Source organism: Protopterus annectens, chromosome 5.part0 (assembly GCF_019279795.1).
Source record: "Protopterus annectens isolate FY-2018-M chromosome 5.part0, PAN1.0, whole genome shotgun sequence".
NCBI classification, from domain to species: domain Eukaryota; kingdom Metazoa; phylum Chordata; order Ceratodontiformes; family Protopteridae; genus Protopterus; species Protopterus annectens.
Genome location: NC_056735.1, coordinates 563234969 through 563258014, shown reverse-complemented (window position 1 = coordinate 563258014; position 23046 = coordinate 563234969).

Here is a 23046-nt window from a genome sequence, read left to right as displayed (position 1 = left end):
TCCAGCCTACTTCTGAAAAACGATAAACAACCTCACTGGAAAAATGAGACATCCACTGCTAACCCATTAGGCCATACTCAAAATTAAAATTCTTCAACAATTAGCTGTGCAAAATCACTTGCCTCATTCCCTTACCAAAATCATGTGTAACAATACATTCCCAGATTGCATAACCACTAGCAAGCATATAGGCCTTTTTAGTCTAAATCCTAGCAATACCTCTAGAGAGCTTAAGTTCCTTAAGTAAATCAAACAACATAGGTTCCCATCCACTGATAATCTTCTTTTAAGAAGATTTACTGACGTTATTGTATATGCTGTGCCACAACTTATCGTTAGATGCAAAACTGAAGGGAATGCCCTAGTTTGATAGGAATAAAAAAATGGGGATATTCAAGAATTCAAAAACTATTGTCCCATTAATATTATTTTTCCTAACTCTTAAATATTAGAAAAGGCTATACATGGCCAGTGGCCCAGTTATCTTATGGAATATGAGAAGTTATTTTCCTCGCAATATGTTTTTAGAGGTTGATGCAGAACACACACACTGACATCATTAAAAATTGTTGTCAGTGTATTTGCAAGTCTAGAAAACTTACATAATGCCACAATCTTTTTTATGATTTAACACATTTGGACCTGTCTGACTAGAAAGATATACAAACTTTTCAAGAAAAAGTAACATCAAACATCAATATTTATTCATTTAACATTTGTTTACTGGGAGAGTCTGACTATGACAGAGCCTATTTTCAGCTGAGGCCCACAGAGAAACGCTCCAGACACATCTTGATTTTCAACCTACTGCTCCAAATGAAAGCAAGGTACTGCCTGGCACTCAAACTTCTGTGCCACATACATTTGTAACATCAAACCCCTTGCCAACATCACAGCGATCTGTACTATGTTCACTGTATTTTATTCATATATGCCAACAAAAGCATCATTATACTAATGGTTTTCCAGTAATACAGCATGCTAATGATTCAGCTGTATATTGCAATGATGACATATGTGGGAAATGAATGCAGACACTATAGAAATTCTTTGATACTGCAAAAAATGAATTGTTGGTTACAATAATATGTTAGATCTACATAATAAAAATGAAGAGGATATTTTAATTAACATTGTAAGGAGCACAGCCTCATTCCCTTAACTATTATTTAAACTCATTAAAAGTCTGCTGGACTCAGAGAATGTATAGATTGCTATACATATCTAGGGACAATTGTTTTTGTCTAATAATTCCTGCTTATTGTTATATAACTACAGTAGATGTCTAACACAATTATTTGGTATGTCCTTCGTTTTTTTTTTTTTTCTTTATTTAATGTGACTAACTTTAATTTGAACACCTTTAACATCTTAACAGTTGCATCAAGCAATGATGTTCCTGTTTTTTTTTTCTTTTGATTTAAATACTACCAATCAATAAGCAACAAGAAAACATGACGTAAGTGACTGTTAGCTTATTAAACCATATAACATTACAATGTACTGAAATGATTAGCCTTCTGGCTATGAGAAACTGATCCTCCAAGTTAAGCTTGTATGTACATTTTAGTACTTTTCCTCTTATTCTTTGTTTTTTTTTAAACAAGAAGGACTTTTATCCTTTGCTTATATTCCAAAATTCATTTTATTAATTTCATTAGATTATATTTTCTCTTTTTGAATGATGTGCTATACAAAAATTTCAAAGGGAACTTTTATATGAACAGGAACGAACAGTGTTGCTGCCAGCAAGGAACAAGAGCATGGAATGTGCAGAAAGGAGCTGGAGAGAGGTACCAGCAGTGCCATTGGAAATAGAACAATCATTAACCAAAGGTACTGTAAATCTGAATTTTAAAATAGTGAATTTGTCCACAGTGGCACTTAATATAGAACAAATAAATGTTCTCATTAAAGGACTTAATTTTGTGCCATTGTCAAGGGCAAATATTGTGTATGTGATTTTACTTCCCCCTTAAGGCCAGAGTTAGAAGCATTTTTGCTTACATGTGAAAAAGAAGTCAGGGAATTGTTAAATAAATACAACAAAAAATGTATTCATAATATGATTAAGACTGAGAAGGATGCTTAGCAGTTGTTAGTGGATGATAAAGATATTTATATCACTAAGGCTGACAAAGGTAATTCAGTGGTAGTCATGGACTATATTTTTTATAAAAATAGCATCTATGAGTTATTGTCTGATGCTGATTTTTATGCAGAAGTGAATTGGATTGCTATAGATAAAATTTTTAATTTTATAAAATCACTGATTAAAGAATGGTTAGTTGAAGGAAGAATCAGCAATGAGTTGGCTGGTTACTTTTGTGTGAGTACACCCAAGGTGGGAAGGTTTTTCAGCCTTCCCAAAATACATAAGAACTTGGATTCACCAAATTTTAGGCCTATAGTGGCCAATGGTGGTAGTAAAACTGAGTCCATGGCTATCTATGTAGACAGATGCTTGCAAAAAGCAGTGATTTTAACTGAATCATATATTAAGGATTTGTTTGCTTTTAAAGAAAGTGTGAAGAATGTTTCGCTGACAGCTAATACATGGTTAGTAACTGCTGATGTATGTTCACTGTACACTGTAATTCCCAATGAAGAAGGAATTGAGAGGGTTACAGGAGTGCTGAGGGGCTGTCCTGATTTTAATGGTGAGGAGATTAGTCTGTGGCTGAACGTTTAGATGTAATATTGTCTTATAATTTTTTTAGCTTCGACAATAAATTTTTTAAACAAAATAAAAGTGTGGCTGTGGGAGCAGCTATGGCCTTGAGCTATGTCAATTTGTTCATGACTAGTTGGGAAAGAGAATTTATTTTTAATTCTACATTTGCTAGAAATATTTACTTTTACAAACGCTTTATTGATGACTTTTTTTTATGGGAAGGTTCTGAGTCAGAATTGTTGAAATTCTGTGAATATTTAAATTCTGTTACAAGCTATTTAAAGTTTTCTTTTAATAGAAGTAGAATTAGTGTGAATTACCTGGATCTGACACAAGAAAGAGGGGAAAATCTTGGTTAAAATTTTTAAAAAAGATGTCCAGAGTAACAGCTACTTGGAATATAGCAGTTTACATAGTGTGAGCTTGAAAAATAAAACTGTGTTTGGTCAGCTTGATAGACTAAATAGACCCACTGATGAAGATGAGTATTTTTTGGAAGAATATGAGATGTTAAGAAAAAAAAAATTAATCAGGGGTTACCCTATTGGGGTAATAAGTGAAGCAATAGATAAAAGTAAAGCCATGAGGAAGAAAGGGACAATAAAGGATGTTGAAAGAAATAGTGAAGGAGTAGATTATAATCGGAGTTGTACATTGGAAAATTCAGTAGATATGTACAGTATTAAGCAGATCATCACAAATAATTGGAAATTTTTGAAGAATTTCCAAGAGTTAGGTGCTTTTTTATATGAGAGTCCTACTTTTGTCACAAAAAGAGGGAAAAGTCTTAAGGATTTTTTAGAAACCAAAAAAATTAATACTACTATTGTTTATAATGGGATGTCAAGATGTAAAGACTGCAATTATTGTACGTTTTTGGTACTGGGGAACAATATAGTAGTAAAGGCTTGGGACTTTACTATTAGTATCAAGGGGAATTACAATTGCAAGTCTAAATTCATTCTGTATCTAGTATTATGTAATTCTTGCAATGGATTTTACATATGAAGAACTATATGTAGCTTCCATCGCAGAATTTATGAGCACCTGCGGGCAGTTGAAAAACTGGATGTAACTAATGCCCTGGCAAGACATGTTGTTAACTGTCATAACAAAGTTAAAGTGGGTTTTAGTTTTACTGTTATTGACCAAGTTTTAAATGCAGACAAGAGATGGGATGCAGAAGTGGATTTAAACTGGAAGGAATATGCTTGGCAAGTGAGGCTAAACACAGGTGCAGATCCAGGTATGAATGATATGGAAAACTTTAAAGCAGTGTTATATAAGAAAGAGTTAAAACACTGCTACTGTTTTGGGTCATGTGACTTGAGCAAACTATAAATGTGAATTTTGTATGTGTGACAACCAGGTCTGAAGAAGTACTTTGTGAATGAAAGCGCTTACCGGTTGTTTTTTGTTTTAATAAATATAGAGTGTTTTATTGTCATTCGAACTGCGTATTGGATTTAATGCTAATAAGTTTTACTCAATTATCTGATGTTCTATTTTGAGATTGTTTATCTCTGTGTCCTGTCTGTATGTCAGCAGTAGTATTAGCCGACTTAACAAAATATAATTCAAATACATTTGATTAAGTGCTTAACGTAGTCGTAGGACTGTCACTGTTTAAGGAATGATAATCACTTATGATAGTTGTTAATTTCTGTAAAATGTTTCTTAAAGTCTTGTCATTGGACAGAATCACTGAACTGTAAAGATCTCTATTCCCTTTGTCGGATTCTGTAAATTTTGTGGAGTCTGGAGTGTTACGCCAATAGTGGCAAAGTTGCAGATAACAATGTCATATGTAAACATGTCACAGTGATCTCCGAATATCACTGCACACAACAGAGTATCTCAGTAGTAATAGTACACTATATATCTCTTGTAAGTAATCTGTAAGTAATGAAAAAGTGCTGTCAAAGTGTGATGCATATTAACAAAGTCACAGAAAGAATCTCAGAATCCAAGCAGCCTGATTCTGACGGTCATAAATGATTATCTATAACAGAATTTCTCCAGTAAGTTTAAAGACAGCTACAGAATCTCACTGCAAGTACGTTATTGCTAAAATATGCTATCTCTTATGGATTCTGATAGACTCTACAAATTTTCTAATAAAATAATTTAAAAAAGGAGAAGGTCAATCACAGCCACATCACCACTTCTAGCATTAGCTAACAATGGGTGCAGGACTTGTGTGGGGAACACAGGTAATGCACACACCCAAGGAAATTTAGAGATAGAAATGAAAATGTAGGATATGGTTGAAGAAGTGGGACTCACAAGAAGTATGTTGGAATAGGAAAATCTGAGGGAAAGTCAGTGGGAAATGGGCAATTTTTTTGTTGATGAGAATAGGCTGCATTTGTTTTTTATTTTTTAAGAACAGAAGGAAAGGTAAAGATAGGGAAAGAGGACGAGGAGGCCATCATAGCAGGTATACCCATAGAACAGATATCACAACACAAGACAGACAAAGGTTGAAAAAAAACCCATTAAGGACAGGTAAGTTACACAAATGGCACACTGCCCAACATGGGCAATGGAAAGTTGCAAACAGGGTAGGGATGCATACTAGCCATGGTGAAATGCAAAAAACCATATATATATATATATATATATATATATATCTATATATATATATATATATATATATATATATATATATATATATATATATATATATATATACCTATGAACTATCAAGTTACGACATGTTGCAGACTCATTATTAAGCAGAGGACACACCTGTGAACATCATTACAGTACCTCAGCAATAAGTTAGTGAATGATCACATGTCAATGATTCAGTGATATTTCAGCATGGATTCAACTATGTGCAGAGACATGTAAAATCATCAGTTATTGTTCGTAAATATTGACTCCAAATGGCATCAGCATTGCCAAAACATGGCACACAACAATGCACCATGCCAGTGGGACAGCATGACAGCTGTCATCCAAAACACATGGGTAATGACATGTTCTTCTGTTGCACATAAATAATATGGCAACACACAAATCTTAACCATTTCATTGTGGCACTGCTGGACTATGGACTGTATCCTTTGTATGTTATGTGATTAAGGAATGGGTGTGGAGATGTAACATACAGCAAACACAGCATACTGTACTATTAATAAATAAATTATCCTTACCATGGTGTATACATTAATGTTAATCTGGCATTTGATACAGTCAGAAAAGGAGGACTGCCCATAGGCATTACATACCTTTATATGACTCCAAATGGCATCAGCATTGCCAAAACATGGCACACAACAATGCACCATGCCAGTGGGACAGCATGACAGCTGTCATCCAAAACACATGGGTAATGACATGTTCTTCTGTTGCACATAAATAATATGGCAACACGCAAATCTTAACCATTTCATTGTGGCACTGCTGGACTATGGACTGTATCCTTTGTATGTTAGTTTTCCTCAGTAAAAAACATTTTACAGTGTACTTGTTACAGCAGTAGCTGCAAGTTAACTGACACAGTGCATGAACAGGTGAATGTGGGAGGAATGTGTAATGTGTTAATGTGTGTTATGCACACATTGAAACCTAATTAAATGTCAAACTATATCTGTATGTTATGTTTTCACGTGAAACACATAAGTATGGTAGCTACGTGTCAATCATGCACAAGAGTGCATATACAGTCCAATCAATTATATGGCAAACAGCATGCAGGCAGCAAATCACAAGTGGAGCACTCAGATAGTATGTACAGACCTGAGAGACTACCCTGATGGGGATGAAGATCAAGAAAGATTTCTCAGGCTATCTCCATGAACAAGTCATGTATAGCCCTGCCATATCCTGGAAAAATTCCCCATCATGCCCTTCATCTGTGTTTGAAGCACATCATTCACAGCCTCCCAGATCTCCTCCCAGTAATAATCTCTCCATTATTCCTGGCGTCTTCTCCTCTGCGATGCAGCAGGCAAAATGACTAAAGCAGGTGCTGGCCCAGCTTCTGTGTTGTCTTACTCATCATAGTTGTCATCATTTGAGGACTACGGAAGTGGTCTGGCATGTGCTTATTGTCCACATTTTATTAATGATCATCCATGGGCCCCATGTGACTCACAACACAGGACAAAAATTACATATGCATGCCTGATACTACCTGCCTGCATAACATATCCACTGTGACACAGTGAATACCAGAGAACAGTCTTAATGTGTTCTGACCATAGTCCAGTGTACAACCATATGCAATATATGTCAGTAGTCAAAACCATAAAAGTGAAAAGCAAATGTCTATCATGCCACACATTCTCATGAAGGTCATAGCTGACCTTAAAATGAAACTGATGTACACAGCTGCAATCTAGCATTCATTAATTAACATCCCATTCACATGTGAGTTTTACAATTACAAATATGAGACTAAAGCTGTTGTAGCATACACTGAAGTTATATGAACACACACACACACACACACACACACACACACACACACACACACACACACACACACACACACACACACACAGACACACAGACACACACACACACACACACACACACACACTCACACACAAGCACATATGCATGCGCACACAGACACATGCCACTGAGGTGGCATAAAGGCCTCATACAGACTATATAGTCTCTGAATGATGACATGAATGACACACAATCAGACCACAACATACACACTCTGGACATGCCCTCAACAGCATGCAGTACAGCTACGTCCACTTAATGTTGCTACTCATATACCCCTCTGTGATACGCTAGGAGTGGTAGTATGTGATGGACCTACTCCTAACACATGCTGCACCTGTGTACAAAATATGGATGTACCCCTGTATAGCACAGTGGCAACACCTACAGAAATATACTTATCAATATGTTACAGCTCCTGTGAATAGACCCCTGTGATCACCACAGTGAAGCACTGCAGTTAATACCACCACAAGAGAACATGCACTTTTTGCAATATGGCTAAGAGTAACAGTTGTGAGCATGGAAAAATGCATGTCCTTCACATGCCTAGGGTATTGGTGAGCCACAACAAGACATTTCCATACTCACCAGCTTCAAGCTGCTGTTCACAGCTAGACCAGAGGGATCTATGTAGTTGTGGGGGAGAGGTATTGTCAGCACACTCATATGTGACACTGATACAAGAAAAAGATGAATTTCTGAACATGTACAGTACAGGCTCTGACACTACATCATTTGCTGTCATTCACTACAGATGTCCACTTGTGTGCATTACAAAACCCCACCCACAAATACAGTTTGACATGACATATGCTTCTAGATACTCCAAGGATGCCAGTATGAATGATACAGTATAAAAGTGATATCCACTGGTGCCTTACGTGGACGTTCCTCACCTGTTGTCTGGGTGCCACCCACCTCCACGATAGGGGTGTGGATGGTTTCCTGGGGTGTGGTGGCTGCCCCATGGTTGGCGAGAACTCTTCTGTAGGTGTCAATGGTACCTGCATAGTAGGACCCCCACTTGTGGCTGAATGGTCCCCTCCCACAGCTACAACCCTCTGTTAGGCATGGTGAATAAGGTCAGTTGCTCTGTGTCTGACCTGCTCATAGGTACACCCATGATGACCCAGATTGTTGATTTTTTCCAGTAGATCAATCCACAGGGCAGTGCATTCCTGCTGCTGCTGTCTGCTCCTGCTGAACAGCACTGTGTAATGCAGTCTTAAGGCATCTATTATTGTTGTAGTCTCAGCTTCCAAAAAGGGTGGTGATTGCTATCATGGCATTGCACCTGAAAAACAGGAACAGGGAAACACATCACAGGACCTCATACATTGGGCACCATTATGTACAGATCCTGCACATCTATGTCTGCTAGCACTATCCACCAATAACACCCACATCACACCCCTGCCATCTATCAGCACAAAATGTGTGTGGGTAGTGTCACCACACTGGCATTAGAGCATGCATTGCACTCCTGATCCTGATGTTTCATGTTCCCCCCAATGAAGACCATTAATGTACGTAATCCTCCATTCATCATGCACATAAGATGGCACATGCAGCAGCTGGGGACATCACAGCAGTTCCCTACCAGGCCATTGCAGCCCATCAGACATCTACCATACACCTATAGGCTATGAGGCCAACCTTCTACCCAGTGTCATACATACCCCTCAAGAGTTACCTCACTCTTGCATGCCAGGCAATCACACAGTCCGCATTGCTGGGACAGCTGCATGAGTGCAGGTCATGCTCCGCTCTGTTAACACACACACACACACACACACACACACACACACACACACACACACACACACACACACACACACACACACACACAAACACACGCACACACGCACACACACGCACACATGCACACACACACACACACACACACACACACACACACACACACACACACACACACACTCCTGGTAAAGTCTGGCACAGCTTTGCTACATACGGGGCCTTCAGCCCAGACTTTAAGGTAGTTCTGACTGCCACAATCTATCTCTTTAACAGCTACTGTAACAACAAATGATGACAAATCTTACTGTGTGATGGGCCTATTAGCAAAATGGTAAGTGTGACCAAGACCAAGGCTATTGGAGTGAGTTATACAGTGTCACCAAGTCCATATAAAAGTACTGTAAGAGCTGGCTTACTGCTATACAGACCAGACACAATGACAAGGTTTAACGATATCTGATAATAACTAAATAAGGAACAAGAGAATACTCTATCAATGCAGTAACTACACAGTTCAGACTCACAGGGATTAATTTCAGACAACATTGCAGGACAGTCTGCAGTACATACAGGAAACATGTAAAGTACTAGGTGCATAAGTTCATCGGATGATACTAGGCTATTGGCCTGGATTCATAAGCCTAGCCCAGATTTTTGACCATGTGTCTTCAAAGTCAGCACTTGTTTCCCCTGTCCAGCTGTGACACACGTGGGATCCCAGGGGTGTCCTTTCTGTTTTCCATGCAGTTGTCCATCTTCTTCTTCTTCAAAAGGACTATATAGGTACCCTGCTAGACATGGGGAGGGAGTGTATTTTTCAGACATTGTATTGCGTGGGACACAAATCTATCCAACCAACAAGTACTATTCATCTCACAGACCAGGTGAAGGCCTTGCATGTCGGTTGCATGAGTGGGGTTTGACTTACGGATATGCAGAAATGCCATCAAGGCTGGTTTGGAAATGGCCTTGTATGCCAGACACAGGTCGCCTATAATCAGTGGGTATGAGACTGAGTAGAGGGACAGGGACAGTGATTTGCCAGACAAAATACAACTGTATGAGGCATTGATTACAAGCACGAGGCAAACATGTGGTCAGTCTGCAAAACTCTGGACAGTTGAAAGGTATGAGCTCAATATATAACATACAGTTCAACAGACACTTCTGTGCCAGTTGTTTACTATGCACAAACCCTATATAGGTCTCTTACATTTTTAAGATAAACATATATATTATAGTAGCATTGACCAAAAAGATGATCCGCTTAGGCTGAATGCTTTATAACTCGCTTTTATTAAAATAAAGTAAAATGTTAACAATTTGAATAACGCTTTTCGTCCTAAACAATGATCGGACTTCTTCAGACAAACTGACAAACATCTGAATAGTAGTGAGAGGTTGTTTAAATAGCTCATTTTCGTGCCATGATTGTAAATCATGACGTAATTTCTTAAAGTGAAACGTCTACTATTACTGCTATAATAATGATGTTATAGATGTCGCTGTTAAAAACAAATACATTTATTTATTAAAAATAAAATTAAAAACTTCTTTACTTATGTTATAAATTTGATATACTAGAATGATGTTGAAAATAATAATAAATAAAACATTAATAGTTTTAAATATCTCATCAAATTAATTTTTGATTTTGATACGTTTAATATGTATACCTAGGGAGCGTTACTATGAATAAATAAATAGATAAGTAAATAGTGGTGTGCAGAAATTTAAAATAACAAACTGTTATAATAAATATTAATAAAAACTTAAAATTGATTCTTCCGATAGACTCTTATTTAATTTTCTATTATTACTAACATATTTTACTCTAGAGGTAGTGGTAAGAAAAATAAAGAAAAAGTTATATAATGACTATCATACTAATTAGTTATTCTATTATTATGTTTATTTTCATTTCTATTTTTATTTTTATTTTATTTTATTTTATTCTATTTTAATATAAATTATCTCTCTAAACTTCATAATTTTAGGAGACACATTAATGAACATTTCTCATTTAGTCCAGGGTGCATAAAGGCATTGAGCCAAATCTGCCATAGAAATTAGCTTTTTTCCAGCAAAAGGTTAAAGGGTCCCCCTCGAATATCTTGCTTTACTTGATGAATAACTTTGAAACAAAAGTTATGTTCAGGAAAATCCATAATATGCCTTGCTAGAGTGTTGTCTTCCTTTTGCAAATGAATGCTTCTTAGGTGTTCATACACTCTGTCTCTCAACCTACGCTCCATCTTACCTATGTAAAACGAAGGGCAAGCCTGACAAATAGCCACATAAACAACCCCTTTTGAATTACAGTTGTGTTTCCCTTTAGTTTGAATTTTAATTCCATTAATGCATGCTGTTGTTCCTGTGATCATATAATGGCAGTATGAACAATTGCCACATTGTCCCATTCCTCTCAAAAAGGTTGTTAAATCGGCTTGATTATTTCTTTGGAAAATGTCTTTAAAATTGGAGCCATTCTTCCATATAATTTTAGGTTGTAAGCCTAATTTAGATGTTAACGGTTGATCTTCATTAAATATATTCCAGATCTTCAAAATGATTTCTTTAATGTTAGCAAAATCTAAAGAAAATCGTATTATACAAGCTAAATTGTACTTAACAATATGTGATTGTTCCATTGTTGTAAGCTCGAACTGGGTCACCTCTGGTGACAAACAATTATGATGTTGTTTCTTTAATATAGGTTTGAAGTAACCATTTAACCTTTTTATATTGACTTCTTCTATTATGGGGTCTAAAAATTGAATAGGGTATTGTCTATTGAGAAACATGTGTTTCAGCTTCAGACATTCCAAGTCAAAATTCTCATCTCTGGTGATCATTCGTGCAGCTCGAACGAGCTGTCCTTTGACCACAGATTTTTTCTGATGTAAAGGATGTGCGCTATGGAAGTGCAAAAATGTATTTGAGTAGCATGATTTTCTGAATATATCTGCTTCATAAACCTGTTGTGATCTATTGTTAATTAATTTTACATACAAATATGATGTAACATCTTTATTGAATGTGTAAGTGAAGTGTAAAAATTCAGTATTGTTATTAAACATTTCTACAATTTCAGCTGCCTGTTTTGCATCCCCTTGAAATATAATTATGATGTCATCTATGAATCTAGCGTAGAAAGTTATGATGCCTTTAAGTAAATCATTATTAAATATATAATTTCTCTCCCAGTAAGACATTACTAAGTTTGCATAGCTAGAACCACATGGGAGCCCATTGCCACCCCCTTCTTTTGTTTGTAAAATTTGTTTTCAAAGAGGATGAAATTATGAGACAAGATTATGTCTAGTAATTCTCCTACTAAAGTTATTTCGCTTGATTCTGCATTTTTCTGGCGCATATTTTCTTGTACCCAATCTATACCTAATTGATGAGGTATGCTGGAATAAAGTTCTTTCACATCCACTGTTATGAAGTTATTATCTTGCTGGTAAGTGATGTTATTTATTTTATTCAAGAAGTCCCATGAATCTTTTAATATCCACTCGTCTAGTGAGACATATTTCTTTAGGATTCCATCCACATATTTAGCACAAGAGTAAGTGGAGGATCTTCTCCCATCCACTATTGGTCTAAATGGTGGGTTATTTATGTCTTTATGGATTTTAGGGACTCTGAAAATTGTTGGTACTTTAGGAGCATCCATCAAAAGATAATTAAATTCTTGTGAATCAATTCTTGCCTCAATGAGTAATTAATTGAAATAGCTCTTGATGAATTGATTAGAGCTATTATATTCACTAAGAGATGATTGTTCATATGAATCCATACTCAGGATGTCTTTGATTTTGTTATTATAATCAAATCTATCCATAATTACTAATCCACCCCTTATCCGGATTCATAATTCTAACATCAGTTAATGTGAGAAGCTGGATATTATCTCTTTCATCTTTGAATAAATTATGTATATAATTCTTCCTTTTTTGATCCAATTGTCTTAAATCAATCTCACACATTTTTTCAAAGATATGAATTGTAGAATGTAAGGGGGGATTGTAGCAACTAGCCACTCTTAGAGAATTGTCCATCGAGTTAGATTCTCCCAATAATTGTCTTAAATTTAATTTTCTTACAAAAAGCTTTATATCGCAGATAGTTTGTGCTAAATTCATCTTATAAGTTGATACAAAGATTAAGCCTTTTGCTAAAATATTAGCCATTTCTTCTGTCACAAAAAGGAAGAAAAATTATAAATGAGAAAGTCTTGTTGTGAATTTTTCACTATTGTCAATGAATTTGATTCACTATGATGTGTTATCTCTTGTGATTGTGGTTCTTCCTCCTGTTCCATTGTTTTCTCTGATTCCGTCGTTGAAAACCCTGACCCGCATAAGAAGTCGATGCCTGTTGGTTGCTTCCTCGTTCATTGATATTTCCATTATTATTGTTGTTGTTATTATTTCATTCTTTTATCCTATCACTCCTCCTCAAATTGCCTTCTTGTATGTCATTTACATTATTACTGCCATGTGATACAGATTGTTGTAAATTAGCTGATGTTGTAACTGCATCAGCTTCTTCACTTGTATGTAAAATTTCTCCATTGTTAGAAGTCTGATTGTTAGACTGAATCTGCATCTTTGATGGCGTGGGATATGCTATCCCTGCTTTATATTGTGCTTGGTCCCTCTGTAATTTCTTAATTTTAAGTTTTAATTATTAATATTTATTATAACAGTTTGTTATTTTAAATTTCTGCACACCACTATTTACTTATCTATTTATTTATTCATAGTAACACTCCCTAGGTATACATATTAAATGTATCAAAATCAAAAATTAATTTGATGAGATTTTTAAAACTATTAATGTTTTATTTATTATTATTTTAAGCATCATTCTAGTATATCAAATTTATAACATAAGTAAAGAAGTTTTTAATTTTATTTTTAATAAATAAATGTATTTGTTTTTAACAGCGACATCTATAACATCATTATTATAGCAGTAATAGTAGAAGTTTCACTTTAAGAAATTACGTCATGATTTACAATCATGGCGCGAAAATGAGCTATTTAAACAACCTCTCACTACTATTCAGATGTTTGTCAGTTTGTCTGAAGAAGCCCGATCATTGTTTAGGACGAAAAGCGTTATTCAAATTGTTAACGTTTTGTTTTATTTTAATAAAAGTGAGTTGTAAAGCGTTCAGCCTAAGCAGATCATCTTTTTGGTCAAAGTCTGTGGTTTCGTAGCAGTTTGGATATTATAGTAGCTTTCACAGGTGACATATGAATATTTAAAACATCCCAGGTAGTTGACCTGGCATTGTCACAGTCAGTATTGGACAACAGACACTCCAGTAGTAGTCATAGGTGAGCTGACCTTTGTTGGGGTGACTCAGGGGCCAGAGCTGTGATCTACGTCACTGCAGACAGAGCCAGCAGAAATGGCTATAGGTGCTAGACAGTAACATGCGAGTCCAGCATATCTTGTTGAGACCTATTGTTTAACTTCCTATGGCACATTATTGCACCCCCCCACCCTTCTGCATTCCATTACATGCTTAACTGATTGACATACCTGTTACAGTGGTGAAGAGTTTTCTCAGAATAATCCACATGTTTAGGATTGTGTAGTCACAGTCTCTGTTTGTATAGAAAGGTTCAGACCTGTTTTGCATAGGCAGCAGCTTGCCTTTTATAGGTACTGCTCATGGCCTGTGCACCAATTGGTGTCTCCCACTTGGTAATTGCATCCTGAACAGCTATGTTGTTTTTCCATTAGCCAATGCTGTAGCATCACATTGCTATAATTATGTCCTTAATCTGGACCTTGGCCCTTTTCCTTGACTGTGAGGAGGACATTATGGCAGTGTGGGAGCTACAGCTTCTCAGAAGGTAAGTAGACATATCTCTTAGAACAAGAAATGTGGAGAAAGCCCAATAAAATGGGGCACAAAGTTCCAGAATTAGCTACATATTGTAAGTATTGCTGTTATACACTTAGAAGATTGCTAGAGTAACAGGGTTTGTCTGGAAATGCATTTCCTACGTGATTTGAAGTCTGACAGTGATATGTATATGACATACCTCTCAACTATCCAGATTTCTACAGAATGCCCAAAGATTTGCCTCTTATGTTTGGTCTGTTCCACAGACAATTTCTGTTTTTGACAAATCAGTAGGATAATGTGAGGACTGAAGTCACTAAATGACGACATCCATTTGTGTTTCAGACTTCATATCCTTCAGAAAAGTTATGTTACAACAAACCCTGTAACACCAGCAACTCTTTCAGTTTGTAACAACATTATTTAAGATATGTACCTAGTTTTGTCCCCCTGTCCCTCAAGTATGTCAGGCTTTGTCCAGATGTCTTGCTGTAAGAGGTTCAGAGGTATGGTATATCATTATTTAGTGACTTAACTCCTGATATCATCCCAGTGATTTAGCAGAATCCCAGAAATGTTATGAGGCAGTGGCCATAAATATGATCACACACTCTGGACATTCTGTGGAAATCTGTACAATTGAGAGTTATGTATGTCTGGCCATTGTTAACAGACTGTCAAGATTGTGTAGCAGTGTAGTGTGTAAATGTTTGTTGGGCTGAGTAGGGAGAGGGGGAGATGTGAGTGTCATAGATCCTTTTCTATCTGACTGTGTATGCTGCTACAGCTGCTGGTGGTCTATCAGATGTATATGTTTGTAGGGGCAAACTGAGAAATGTCCTGTAACACCTCAGGATTCTCAGTATACTGAGACTTGGGGCAGTATATGTAGGTGTAGTGTGTGACTGGCAATCAGGTTATGTTTGTTCAAACAGTTGTTATACTCTAGAGTTCAGTTGGGTTACTGGTATTTTGCAGTGACTGTGGTGCAAATGGTTGTGGGCAGACAATTTTGCACTAATGTCTGTTTTCCCCTACAGTTACATCACTGTGGTGCAAGATATATTTGCAAATGCATGAGCAATTCCCCAGAGCTGATTTGATGTAGTGTTGTGTTGATGTGACTGTAGTTATGAAGGTGCTGGGTGAAATGGCTGTCATCTCTCAGTGTTTTTTTCCTTTCTGTTACATGACTGCAGTCATACCTCTCCACTCTCCAGATTTCTATACACTGTCCAGATGCATGGCTCATACTTTTGGTCTGTTCCCCATAACAGTTGTGGATTTCTGATAAATCACTGGGATGATGTGAGCACTGACATCACTAAATGATGACAATCATTTGTGTTTCAGACATGAAATCTATCAGAAAATATATGTTAAAACAAACTGTGATACTCTAGCAAACATCTAAGTTCATAACAGCCATATTTTAAATATGTCACTTTTGTTTGGCCTTTATCCCCCCACATTGTCAGGCTTTGTGCAGATGTCTTGCAGTAAGAGGTTGAGTGTGTACATATATATATATATATATATATATATATATATATATATATATACACATACATACATACATCATATATGTATATATATATATGTATATATATATATATATATATATACATACATATATATATATATATATATATATATATATATATATATATATATATATATATAAATATATATATATATATATGTACTATATATATATATATATATATATATATATATATATATATATATATATATATATATATATATATATATATATATATATAAATATATGTACTACATATATATATATATATATATATATATATATATATATATATATATATATATATATATATATATATATATCTAGGTTTACCTTTACTTACCTGAAAATCACAAGTGCGATCGCTCATATGAACGAATCCAAAGCATGAAACCCAAAACCACAACAGTTTCTGATGTTCGAAAATCAGCAAATCGAAAAGCAGATTCGCTGATTTAATAAAAAAAAAGTCAAATACAAATTGTAATGCAGGGGGGCAAGCCCCCCTGCACTGCCCATGTGGGGGGGCTGCACCCCTCACACTCCCCCAACTTTAATATGCTAACTCTGAGATCGCACTACAGTCGGGAAAGGGTATATTTCCCGATCCCCACTATAATGCAATCTGCACCCAAAATGCCAGATCTGCAATGAGTGAATATCACTGTGCATTCGCTCATTGCACATTCAAATAATTTTTCTTTAGATTTTTAGGAACTTAGCAAATGTCCTTTCAAGCTTATGGCATTTGCCCATGTGCAGAACACACATATAAAAGATAATATATATATGTGTATATAGACATATATATTTATTCCCCATTTGTTAACTGGGTTAGTCTGGCTGAGCAGATGCCCTTTTTCATCAAAGACCTAAGAAGAAAAGCTCCAGATACAAAGATTACAATTAGTTACAAGCATAATACAGATACAAACAATAAACATAAAAAGAAAATCTTATTTGTTTTTAACATTCATTACAAAGGTACATTTAGAGATCTTAAAATGACATGTAAATGATGTATTTGTATGGTAAAAATAGGAGGTAAGGAAATGGAAGGACTAGTAAGTAGGGGATCCTTACTTATAACATGGAGCCAAGTAAGGGAAAAGAAATAGAGGGGAAGGGGAAGGAATGAGGATGAAAGACATAGAGGAGAGTTGTCTGATACGGTGAACAGTGATTAAGAAAGATGTACATTGTTACTGATATGGAAGTATATAACATTACTAATTCCACAGGTTTTTGCACTATGCTAACAGATGGTTAAGTTCGCTTAGCGGTACTTATTCCCACTTACACCCTCGCTAATTTTAAGTCAAGAAAAGAAAAAAAGGGTAATAGGAAAATGGTGAAATGGAGGCAAGCAGGGGGTACAACATTAGGAAAAGCAGCTAAGGATGTGAAAGATGGGTGTAGGAAAGGACCATAGCTCTACATTTCTACTCCAGCAACAGCTGTGACTGATATGGAAAATTTGAAATTTACAGCTTTACACCCCACAAGGAAGGTTATTGTCAACATACATTTGTAGAGTAAGTTGAATGTAGATTGATTTTACATCACTGGACATGGAGACAAAATGTAGAACTATGTATGGGGCAATGATTTTTTTGAGGGAAAGATGCCCTTTTTTATTAAGGTGAGAGTGGTATATTGGTGAAGGGCTGTAGTTATATTTGAGGAGGTAGGTTGGTAAGATAGGTTGCATTCACAGACAGACAAGACACATAAGACAGCAAACAGTGCTGGTATATGACATGTGAGGTGGGGAAAACACCTCGGATGGGGAGGGTGGTTGGGAATCAGAGGCCCATGAGCTCCCAAATGGATACAGTGGGACTGAGGTCCCCACCCATGGGCAGTCACCACTGCACTTTCACGCCCCCGAAGGTGGCTATATTGGGGGCTGGACAACAGGGGCAGCCTGCCCCTCCAGGTGCGCCAGATGGCCCTGCATCTCATGCAGCCATCCATCCAACTTGGAGTGGATGACACTGCGCACCATAACCCAGAACTTCTGGAGGGTGACGGGCTCCTTTCCTCACCCACACCCAGAGGGGTCGGGCTCTGTCCCCTGAGGCAGTTCCATCCAAAGGTGGTGCAGGATCAGCAGAGGAGGAAGTTCCAGATTGTGTTCCAGACATGCTGGGGCCCAATGCCACAGCCAGATGTGGCGGGATTGGTGGATCCACTGGTATCTGCCTTCCCAAATGTGCTATGGTGTTGAGGTTTTCCAAGATTTATTGGTTAGTCATGAACAAAACATTTCAAAATTAGTTATAACAGCATGCGTGGCTGTTCCAATTAACCCAAACCAACACACTTGAAGCAGTTGCATAGCAAAAAGAACACATGCATAAATGGAACAAAAGTAAGCATTGTGACAACATTCCAGTTACATTGATGGCAACAGGCTGCCAACAATGGCATTTGAACAACATATGTTAATATGCAACCAATTAAATATATGAACAATAATAGAACAGAAGTCCCAACATTAGGTTTTGAGAAAAACATACCCATAGTATATGAATAATAATTAGTGATGTAGATGAGGGGTGGGGGGGGGAGTTCCTTACCAACTGTATAGGCTTCTAGTTTTCACAACAGTACTGCTCAATACTCTACAGGTCTGCCCTCACTTTACATCTACCTATGACCCACAGCTTCTGCAGCACATGCATACCTGTTAAACTGTCAACCTGTAATGGTATGGGGCAGACTGTGATAACTATCCCTACATTACTAGAGGGGGCTTGTACATGTCAGGGTTACATACTTGACAAAAATGGGTTACCCTGCACTGATGTTGTGTGAGTCTGCTACTGGCATAATTCACCTGGATTCCTGTGTCCAAGGTTATTGGCAGCATTGACCACTAGCCGTGACAGTGTGACACTTGAAAGACATGTATCAGGAAGAGTGCATGGTGTATGTACCTATCCTGCTGACATTTGCAGGCATGAGGTTGGACATTGGGACATTTGCACATAGTGTATTGGTATACCCTTCATACTGTTACTACAAACATTTCTTTACGTGTAAGACATGTGGAGAAAATATCTGTTACCACTATCTGACTGTTTCTACAAATATTCAAGATTGCTTGAGTGTATATAAGCACACATCTCAGTACCCTCTCACTGGATTCGAACCATGTCTGGGCGTGCTAAAATGAACAACAGTCTATTTCTTATCACACTGAGCTACTGGGGAACTGCTTTCTCTTGTTTGACTGATTTCTGCCTAATACTCTGTGTACATTGCTAGCCCTCTCTGCTGTAGCTGTAGGGGGAAAAAACAAACATTATGCATACCTGTCTATCACATACTCAGGCTATCATTTGATACATCTATGGATGACATACTTACAAACTACTGGAGCATTCCATGCCTGAGCATCTTGGATCCACAGGCCAAGAGCTCCCCCTTACTTCGTTTTAGGTCGGTATAATGATGCCGTACCTGCTCACCAGTTCAGGGGATTCCAGTGGCACTGGTGAGGTCATGTGCCAGACTGTTCCAGGCCTCCACTTTGTACTGAGAGCCCTGGTACTGGCCCTGCAGCAGTCTGTCATCATAGTGTTCTACGAGTAGCCAGCCATGACCCTAGACTCTAGAATGCCCCAGCACTGAGACCGAAAGCACACTTCCTCTCCAACCCCAGACAAGGTTGCTGCAGAGATCAAACTACAACAGGTTCTGACTGTATTCCTGCCTGTGCAGTTTAAATAAGGCCATATTCCCACCCTTTGCCATCATTGGACCATTTTGAAAATGCTGAGCTCAGCTAAGTGGTGTGCAGATCCATTAAGCTGAGTTGAGCAGTGCTTAAAGGGGTCAATGTTGAGCACTGCTTAACAGTGCGCAAATCTGCTTAGCTGAGCCGACTGCTATTTAGGATTTACATCTAAGCAATGCTTGAGCAGAGCACCGCTAAGCATTCCTCAGTTTTCATTTTAAGGAAATATCAGAAATGTAAATTAATTAATCATTACTGACATATTATTAAGTGTATAGGATTTACTTTACATGACGTCCCCCAATGTGCTTATATTATATTACCTTGGGGTGTGACTATACTGTATGGGACACTTGTGTATTCATGGGTGATATCACATGTTATATGCAATGACACTTCCATTTTAAAGCAGCTACACTACTCTGGTTAGCAAATATCAATTACTACATAATTTAAAATAAAAAATATAATTTTAACAATGCTTTCCCATGTAAAAATAAAGGGCCTGTCTTGATACTCGAACCGTGAACTGCTGCATGCAAAGCCAGAAAACTAACCACTACACTATCTCACCAGTAAGGAGTTTAGCGATACATTTGTATTTAACTCCTATGAGATGTTTAAGTCATGCTGATCAGAGGGCCGTAATGTGCAAACCCATTCAGCTATGCTTAAACTTTACTTAGAAAGGAAAAAAAATAATAAAATCACTATAATAACATGTATAAATACTACTTGTAAGTCATATTTGGTAATGCACTACCTGTCATTCTATCAACTAAGTCTGTATGGGAAATATCAGGGTTGAAGTCACTACATAATGGCATACATTTGAGTTTCAGACTTCTAATCCTTCCCTACATGCCATGTTGATACAAACCCTGTTCCTCTATCAACTTTCTAATTTTGTAAGTGCCATATTTATAATCTATCCCAATTTGCCCCCCATCATTTTAGGCTGTGTCCAGTTTTTTTACTCTAAGAGGTTGAGAGGAGCTCTCCCCATCATTTTAGGCTTTATCCAGATTTTTTGCTGTAAGAGAGTGAGAGGTATGCCCTCCATAATTTTAGACTTTGTCCAGATTTTTGGCTCTAAGAGGTTCAGACTTGTGGTCAAAGTGCCGTTCGGCACTTTCGCAATGCAGGGGGTGTGTGACAGCACCTGCCACACACATCCTGCATTGCTTCCCATTTCAATTCCTGTTTTCATTGTCTGCGGACACTGACAGCAGTTAGAATGTGTTGTATGTTGCTTTGACAATGCAGGGGGTGTGTGAGAGTACCTATCACACAACCTCCATTGCTTCCTATTTATATTCCTGCTTTCAGTGTCCGTGGACACTGAAAGCAGTTAGAAAGTGTCATACATCACTTTCAGAGTACAGGGGGTGTGTTGGATGTGTGAGCACTACTGAAACACGCCCCCTGCACTCAATAGTGTTTGTGTCTGCCAAGATGTTATCAGTAGCAGGCCTTCATTAATAAGTAAGGCGAGCTACTATTAAGGCTATGTGGACATGGACACCATTCACTCCATGTAGGAATAACACTATTCCTACGCAGAGTTTATTAAATCCTGTGGACTGTGTTTACTGTGACTTATAAAATTTGATTTAAGACACAGAACCTAAAAATACTACCATTATAAAAACAGTGTGTGCTAAAGAGTTTGTCATTTATATTTCTTTCATAACTCTTATGGTTCCAGAGATATGAACATTTGTTTGAAATGTGAGGACATAATTTGATTCTGTCAAAAGGCTTAGGCTCCGTCCATTGGAAATTACAGTGCAAACTTCCTGAGCTGCATTGGAGTGAATGAGTTAACAAACAGGTGCTGTGTGTATGTTTATACATATCCTTATATAAACATCCAACACTTTTATGGCCATTATAATCTAAAGAAATAACAGCTATGAACACATAACTGAAAACATATGTGTAAGCAGTCAGACAGTCATTGCTCTTGACTTGGCCAAATGGGATTGTAGTAAGAATATTCACTTTATTAAGAGAAATAAGCTAAATAAGTTATTTATGAGTTACCATTCACACATATACAGGTAGAGTAGGCAGTCCTGTTCTTGTATAATGGATAACTACAAAATGCATAGTCAGTGGCACGGGAGCTATAGGCATCAGTGATACACAACTATAATGGATATGTCAAATGATGTTGCTAAATGTGGGAAAACAGATGTACATTTACAATGTCCACTATTATGTACATTATAAATTATAGCAAATAAATGAACAGCATAAGAATAGAATTCATAGTTATATGGAGAACAGTCACTATGTATTCCTAATTATCCGGATGAGCTAATTGACAAAACAACTATGGTTATTATAGCTATGTATCTGATATTCTTGGGATAGAGCTCTATCTCAAAATTCCTTAGGAATGCTTAAGTATATGTAATATCACCACACTTACTGTAGGCATCCACTGACTGTCTCCACATCTTGCAACCCTCTGATGAAGCTCCTCTGCATACTTCTTATGCAGGTCATCATAGCAGTGGTGAATCTGCCCTCTAGTCCAGTAGATATCCATATATCGTTGATGCATCCTCACAACCATTTCAAAAATGTTGATTATTGTGAAGTTGCTTGGCCTGGCTCTCATCTGATGCTCCACTCCAGCACAGATGGTCAGCATTTGGGTAGTCTCCTCCTCAGTCCAATTGGGTCCCTGGACATGTCAAAGCCTCCGGGAAGTAGCCATCTCTATAATATAGATACTCCAATGCAAATTGTGATTGAATATGAAAATTGCTTACTGAGGTCCCACTTGGTTTACAAGTAGCAATGGTTTGATCTGTAATAGTATCAAAATCAATATTCAGTAGTGGAGCTTATGTCATGTTATTATAGCACTGGAAGGTAATGGGCACATGCTACACATGGTACCATTTAGTGATAACTGGGTACTTGTGCAGAGCACCTTCCCATTATGCTGAGCTATTGGTTAATTAATCAAA